At 36.7% G+C, this 8,424-nt stretch overlaps 1 protein-coding gene and 1 long non-coding RNA gene across 2 annotated transcripts in view; one reads left to right on the top strand and one right to left on the bottom strand.

The window, feature by feature from the left end:
- The window catches only part of LOC141428321 (uncharacterized), a 20,168-nt gene that overhangs the window by 724 nt on the left and 11,020 nt on the right, over positions 1-8,424 (top strand). The gene's annotated exons all lie outside the window — the stretch shown is intronic.
- Positions 7,998-8,424, bottom strand: part of LOC141427842 (uncharacterized) — a 4,314-nt gene continuing 3,887 nt past the window's right edge. The window contains exon 3 of the long non-coding RNA XR_012451372.1: positions 7,998-8,033. This is a non-coding gene — a long non-coding RNA (uncharacterized lncRNA). The remainder of the gene's footprint in view (positions 8,034-8,424) is intronic.

Below are 8,424 nucleotides of genomic sequence, written 5' to 3'. Positions count from 1 at the left end.
GCAGTATATAGTTTCCTCCCACCGCGTGCCCCGTTTATATATTCATTTTAGATAGGTAAGTACCAAGTTTTTATAGTACCTACGTAACGTTTACCGCTTATTAAATAATCGATATCCAATCATGTAAGTTTTATTTTTCAACTATCTTTTGCCCGGGTTTCGCCCGCGTGGAACGCGGTTACCTATCGCGCGCTGTTCCCTCGGGTTGTAGTTGTTTTCCTTAAAAGTTTGATATACAATTTACTAGCAACCTGATTTTTTTTTTAATTTTTCCATCCACCGGTTTAGATTTTAGAAGGGGGGACGCTCGATTTTAATGAAAATTTGCACTTTAAAGTTGAATATTTCGCAAAAAAATCAATGATTCGAAAAATTGTCTTAGCAAACCCCTGATGGTTTTAAAAGACCTATTCAACGATACCCCACACTATTGGGTTGGATGAGAGAAAAAAATCACCCCCACTTTACGTCTATGGGAGGTACTTACCCTAAAAAAACATTTTTTTATATATTTTTATTGTACCATTTTGTCGGCATAATTTACATAATATATCCGTGCAAAATTACAGCTTTATAGTCCCTGAGCAAAGCCGCGGACGGACGGACAGACAGACAGACAGACATGGCGAAACTATGAGGGTTCCGTTTTTGCCATTTTGGCTCCGGAACCCTAAAAATGAAATCACATTAATACTGCTGATTGTTCGAATATTCGAACTCAAAACTAACAAATTGTTAAGTTACTGCGTAGGCAAGGCTCTGTGTTATGTTAAATTACTTTTTTACGACGACAAGAAGGCCTAGTGGTTAGAGAACCTGACTACGACACTTGAGGTCCCGCGTTCGATTCCCGTGTCGAGGCAGATATTTGTATGAAAAATACGAATGTTTGTTCTCGGGTCTTGGCTGTTTAATATGTATTTAAGTATGTATCTATATCTACATAATTATATTTATCCGTTGCTTAGTACCCATAACACAAGCTTTGCTAAGCTTACTTTGGGACTAGGTCAATTTGGTGTGAATTCTTCCGTGATATGGATTTATTTATTTATTATTTCTTTTATGAACGTCCCTACAATGTTGTTTCAATAGGCCGCAATTGCTAGCGGTGAGGGTTATCGGTAAAAATAGAAGCGGTAAAATAAACGAACTTATTATTAATTTGCAAGATTGTTCGACAGAGTTGGAAAGTGACACTCCATAGTGTTGAATAAATTATATTTTAAAATTCAAATAAGACTTTCAGTTCGATAGCGTAACGTTTAAACCAACAAATAATGCTATTGCCACTTTAAGGGGTTTGCTCCTGGTTAGCTCATGAGCAATGTCCCGTTAGATGGCGCTGTTATCAATAGTTCCTTTTTTCAGGTTTTTTTCGTAAATTATGAAGAATTATCACCAAAAACTAGTGGCGGGAGTATCTAAGCGTAACCGATTTTTTGACCCCACACTCGAAATGAAATATTCCGCCAAAGCCGCAAACGAGGTGCTTTACTTTGAACGTCAATTGCGGCGTATACGGACACTAGGAGCTCACGCACACACTCAAATAGACAGCGCCAGCTAGCGAAAGTCTATTGCGATACTTAGCTACCCGATCGGGGTACTCCTTCGAGTAATATTCACATTTTTTTATCGAGTCACGAAATTTTGTACCAACTGTACTTTACTCGAAAATTTTACTACGACCTATAAAATTTATAGGTATTTTATTGATAATTAGAAGCAGGGTCTTGGATAACTGTTCGCATATTATAATACGAGCCAAACGCCTTTCAAGTGTTCATAATATGTGTACGATAAATTGAGAATTACCAAGATTCTGACCACGGTTTCTTGTCTTGGTTGATGGTCTTGCTATTATTCAGGTTATATTTATAGTTACTTTTCGTAGTTACTACTCTTGCTAATGTGGTCATGGTCGTCGGTTGAAAATCGGTAGCAAATGTACAGGACGAGTTTCTTGGGAAAATAGTGCGGTGGTTTGTCCTTACCTTCCACGCCGCAGAGCTGGAGTTTGGAATTCGTAGTTAGCAATAGAGAGCGCTGCCACCAGGGCTCTTAGTCACCTTGTACGACACGCACAGAAATGCACAGGCAATCAAGTTTATCAAGGGCATCCGTAAGGCCAAAGTCCCTTAAGACACTGTTACACATGCTCTTTAGTAGCAAGAAGGCATGCTACTATTGAGCAAATGCTAACTAGTAGCATGTGTGAACAGGACATGCTACTATCGAGCATGCTTATTAGTCGCAAGCTCGAGACGGGGTGGAAGGGGAAAGGTAATAAGCAAGTGTGAACGCGTTTGCTTCAGTCCATGAACATGCTCATAAGCATTCTTATAAGCATGCTAGTAACGAGCATGTGTACAGTGCCTTTAGACATACCTAATATTTTATGAACAGTGCTTCGTGTAAGCTCTTTCTATCAAAAGAGGTAATAAAAAGCATACAGAGTTTACTAACCTAATTATCATCATCATCATCACTCAATTTCTGTGGTAAGACTTTTGGTAGAGAATTAGTAATCATAAGCTGCTAATATCAATTATTAATAAGTTGCTAACCATGAAAAGAGTTGACGAAGAGTTTATCTAGGCTTCTGCATCTGGATTTCTCAGTTCGTATATATAATTACTAGCTTAATCCCGCGGCTTCGCTCCCGTTGAAGAAAAAAATCTATTCTGTAGTGTAGGTATTCGAATTAAAAAAAAAACTTCTTGCACCTCTGCGATCCTCAAGGAGTATTCCATAATTCCAATTGTATGTTTGCCAAATCTCATGCATTTTTAGGCCATGTTTTGCCTTTATAGGTATAAATAAATACTTACGAAATACTTACATAACAGCAAAAGTTCACCCACTCGCCGATAACTGGTATCAAATTGCGGTAAAAAACTATCCCGTGCTAATTTTGTACCTACATATCTCTATAAATTGATTTTGTTAGGATAATCATAACCGATGATTTGGCACAATCAGCCGAAGACTACGAGCAGTTCCAAAATCATCTACACTCCCTTTGTTACCTTCGAGTCGAAAACAGTTGTCAATTCGTATCATATAACTAGTACCTATTGTAAGTATTATCTGCTAGTATTTTATCCGATCCAGCAGAGTTGTAGTCGTGCGTACTGGATTATTGGCAGTGCTTCCTTTGGATGTTCGTGCGATGGAACTACTGCGTTTTGTTGCATTAGTTCCTTTACAAGACTAGAAGGAAAAACTGCGTTTATTTTTTGTCTTTGTTCCTTTCGCAGTAGCATCTTCAGTTCTTGCAAAGGTACAAAGGCGGAAAAATAACGCAGTTCTTTCTTCAAGGTCTTGTGAAGGAACTATTACTACCGCAAATAGTCCGTCGTATTTGCAGACTACGGGAACGTTCAGTTTAGCTGACACGTCATCATCGGAGACAGATGTTGCATCAAACCTAATTCGAAGCAGTCAAGCTCATAGGTAGCTGAACAGTTTGGTACTTTGTCACAGCAAGCTACAGTGCTAAAATGAGCATTTCTAAAAAAGTTTGTACATTTGATTTGCGACACCGATTTGGGAAAAAATTGCAGGTAGATAGAGTGAATCGTTCACTGAGTTTAAATAACATAGTCTCCCGAAATGTCCCAATTAATTTGTATGGAAAGTTCTTTTTTGTTACCGCAAATCCATAGTTTTGGTAACAAAACAGGAAATTTCCATACAAACCAATTGGGACATTTTGAGAGACTATGTTATTACGACTCAGTATCGTTCACTCTACATACCTGCAATTTTTTATCACAAATAGGAGTCGCAAATCAAATTTACAAACTTTGTTTAGAAATGCTCAAATAGTTTTTTCACACTTCTCCTTCAGAAAAGTAACTTTTCCTCCCTACCGAGAGGGAGCAAAGTGCAATTTTCTGTTCAAGGCTTTTCTAAGTGTTTTATTGCAAATACAATTTTTTCAAGTTAATAATTTAAAAGCCACGTTATTTTCTATACCATTTTGCTCCCTTGTGACACAAATAACTATTTCACACCTCTCCTTCAGAAAAGTAACTTTTCCTCCCTGACGAGAGGAGCAAAGTGCAATTTTTCTGTTCAAGGCTTTTCTAAGTATTTTATTGCAAATGCAATTTTTTGAAGTTGATAATTGTAAAGCCACGCCATTTTCTATGCTTATGCTTATGCTTCTTTAATAATATTAAGAATTTGTTATTTTCAAGTTTCTTAATGCTCGGTGTGAAAAGTTGTATGAGCCACTCGGGAGCAAAAATATTTTCATCTTGGGCGTTAACACTTGAATCCCTCATACGCTCAGGATTCTACTTTAGAATCCCTCGCTACGCTCAGGATTCTATTGTAGAATCCAGAATGTAGCGAAGGATTCTAAAGTAGAATCCTGAGCGTAATGAGGGATTCAAGTATTAACGCACAAGATGAAAATAATTTTTCTCCCGAGTCGCTCATACAACTTTTCACACCGAGCATTAAGAAACTTGAAAGAAGTAAATTCTAAATATTATTAAAGAACAACCAGCATAGAAAATGGCGTGGCTTTACAATTATCAACTTCAAAAAATTGCATTTGCAATAAAATACTTAGAAAAGCCTTGAACAGAAAAGTTCCACTTTGCTCCCTCTCGTCAGGGAGGAAAAGTTACTTTTCAGAAGGAGAGGTGTGAAAATAACTATACATGTCCTCAAATACTAAGAGTAAAAAGGGAATTTATTTACTTTGCTACTAACTAGTCTGGTTGACCGGGCAGTGGGTATAATTAATTTGAAATTTCCCGCTGGTACAGTAAATTCATATCCCAATTATCATGCCAAATATTATGCATTATAAATCAAGTAACTATTTTGGAAACAATATATTTTTAGACACGAGTAATATTTACCTCGACGTTTCGGCAACATTACAGTCGCCGTGGTCACGGGTAGACTGAAGTGTGGGGTGACAAATAAAAATGACCAAGTGCGGGTAGTTCGAAGGACTCGCGCTGCTAGGCAGACTTGACACCCCACACTTCAGTCTACTCGTGACCACGGCCACTGTAATGTTGCCGAAACATCGAGGTAAATATTACTCGTGTGTGTTAGCGTGATAAGTCCTGTGCGTGGTATTTTGATTAATTCCAGTTTCTTTTAATTATTTTGTTGCTCTATTCCTCTCATCTGTCCGAGCACGCGAGCAGGCTGCAATTACCAGGCCCATCACTGCCGTTCCGCCTGTGACAGTTGCAGTTCTACCATACAATCTTTTCTTTGGGGTAAGTAAAATGCAGTATGTCGCATTAGACAGCGTTTGAGAATAATTATCAGGATCAGGGGGTCAGGTCTGCTAGTGAACAACGTCGGCATTAGATTCAGCTAATACTTTGAGAACAAAAAAAGATATAAACTGTGATACAAGTTAAATATTCCCGCTGTCCAGTCAATCAACAATATCTAAATGTGGTTCAAGAATAAAAATAATTATTATAATGTATGTAATAAAGTTTATTATTTATTGAAAGAACAACTCCATTATTTACATCACTGGTCATATAGCACATATGCCTCATGGACGTACCAGTAAAGCCACGCATCAAGGGTCAAGGAACCTGGTAACACCGAAACCACTCAATTATTCAAGTATTTATTTCGATGCAATCGAACCAATCAAAAATATCACATACTATTACACGTCTTTCTAGGTCAGAATAAAAGTATGTGAAACACATTTTTGAAGCATTATATTATACTACACCTCGTTGTTCCGGGGGGTCAATAGTTTGAGCGGCCCATTTAGTGAACGGCATGTCATCGTCTACTAAAAGTACAATTTATATGATATTGGAAAAATTGGAATGGTAGGTGTCCGTTATCTCACTCCATATCTCGGTAATGCTGTATACGGCATCCTATAACGCCATAGCCCACTCCATGTGAATTACTGTTCGGATCTGACAACTGTAGAGGCCTGTCCGCTAGCACATCCTTATAGTGTATTAGGGGATAGACCTCCAAAATTCTGCTCATCTCATCTATATTAGATATGTTGGCTGTGGTCACATGCCTTTCAAATGACCGGGTCCAGATGGGTTCGTGATCGAAAATCTGAACCAGCTATTACAATAATAAGTAAAGACCTTTATTTCGGACAATATGGCCCAGATTTCATTCAAAACATTTCAGTCAGGCATATTGAGTGATTTTGAAAATTGACAAATTTGAAATTTGGGACACTAGATTGGGTTAAAATTAATGTACAGCCAATAAGACAGTTTTGACCAACCTAACTTCTATACTTACTTAGTGCCTATAATGTGCCTATAAACTCAAAATCAAACATTATTATGATGCCACTATAATGAAAGCAGTGACGCGAAAGATACAATTTGTAAGCGGAGATCTTATAAAACTAGCTAATAGCCGCGTGCACCTACCATGCAATAGTCCTAAATACAAAAGTCAAGGTACCAGAAGCTTAAAAATATATAATTTGTAATAATAGTTACACATATTTAAAAAAAAGTAAGCTCACAATAAAAAATTATCAATATATGAGCTTATACAATTCTTCTGATTTTGGTTCTTGATTCTGGGTATCTGTATGCGAGATTGTCATTTTACACGAGTTTCCTTTTCTTCTGTAAGGCAACCTGACAGTTCAGTAGCAATGACACTCGAAAAAGAACGCCATACTACCTACTACAGTTATCGCGGCCGGCTCAGTCAAGAATGTCTCTAAAGCTAGACATGAGCAAAGTCTAAACATGAGTGATATTATTATCGATATGGATAGTCAATATTTAGTCATCCTGTGACATAGAGCATAACACCAACTCGTTTGTTAAAAAAATTGAACATATAATAATTCTACTATATTTCTACTACAATGTTTATGTTTCACGCAGAAGAAGATTAAAACTATCGCGAAAAGACTTGTGCTAGCACGTTACTAGTGACAAAATAATAATAAGTTTCGGAATAAGATGTCAAGTAAATATCGATCTATGCGATCTCCAGGGTGAGAAATTATTTATTTCGCAGGAACATACACAGGTACATGTCATGTTTGCTGCCCCAATCATCATCATCGTTTTCAGCATCATCACCATCTACATTATATCATCTTCTACATCATCATCTACATAATTTACATCTTCATCATCGTCATCATCATCAATATCATCATATACATCATATACATGTCTGCATTATCATCATTATCATCATCTACTTCATCTATATAATCATCTACATAATTTACATCAACTATATCATCATAATGATCACAATCAACCATCTTCATCATCATCATCATATAAATCGTCGTCATCGACATCCTAACCATCATGAAATGAAATAAAATGAAATTATTTAATCCGCAGGAACTTACACAGGTGTTACAAATATTACACATGTCAGAAGAAATATTACATAGGTACAGTCATGTTGTTCTGCCCAATCATCATCATCGTTTTCAGCATCATCATCTCATCATCATCATCTACATAATTTACATCATCATCATCGTCATCATCATCAATATCATCATATACATATCTGCATCATCATCATTATCATTATCTACGTCGTCTATATTATCATCTATATTATTTACATCATCTACATCATCATAATAATCACAATCAACCGTCATCATCATCATCAGGCATCATCATCAAAATCATCATCAACAACCATCATCATTCATCATCATCATCACCATCATCATTAAATCATCATTATAGAATCACCATCATCATCGTCACCATCAACGACCATCATCATCACTAACAATCATCATCATCAACCGTCACCATCACTAACAATCATCATCCTCGTCATCATCATCATCGTCATCATTTTTGAGAAAAGCACTATACAAGCTTTATGGCTTACTTACTGGTCTTTGCAGTAATGTACTATTCAATGACTGTGTCATAAAATTATACAATTTGTTTGCGTTGAAATAGAAGTTTGATTTTATCACTACTTTAAAGGGTAGCAAGGTATTTGATAAGGTAACGAGAAATTGCCGCTGATACCTCACCGCGTTCCTGAAAAATACCATTAGTGATCTCCCAACTTATCGTTTACTTGTTTTCTGAGTCTTATTTCAGTTCAAACACGAAGTGATAGAGACTAGGTCATAAAGTGTAAACTTATTTGATTGAATCATATTAATAACTTCAACGTTTTCCTTTGCCACTCCGCAAACACAAGTGCAAGACAACTGTGTTGTGCGACACATGTGTGTGTGTCATGCAGAAATCCTCCTACTAACTTTCATAAAAAGTCAAATTACATATGGTAAAGGCCTAACAAATAAACATTAATATCGTAAGATATTTAGATATTTTGGTTGTTTTTGTTCTGTGAATATTTAATCGTCACTTAGAACACCAGAAACACAAATACATACAGAGCAGCAAATTCACGAGCTGCATG

Source organism: Choristoneura fumiferana, chromosome 5, assembly GCF_025370935.1.
Source record: "Choristoneura fumiferana chromosome 5, NRCan_CFum_1, whole genome shotgun sequence".
Lineage (NCBI taxonomy): Eukaryota > Metazoa > Arthropoda > Insecta > Lepidoptera > Tortricidae > Choristoneura > Choristoneura fumiferana.
The sequence above is the reverse complement of the archived record's forward strand: the minus strand, read 5'-3'. Positions and strand labels throughout refer to the sequence as shown.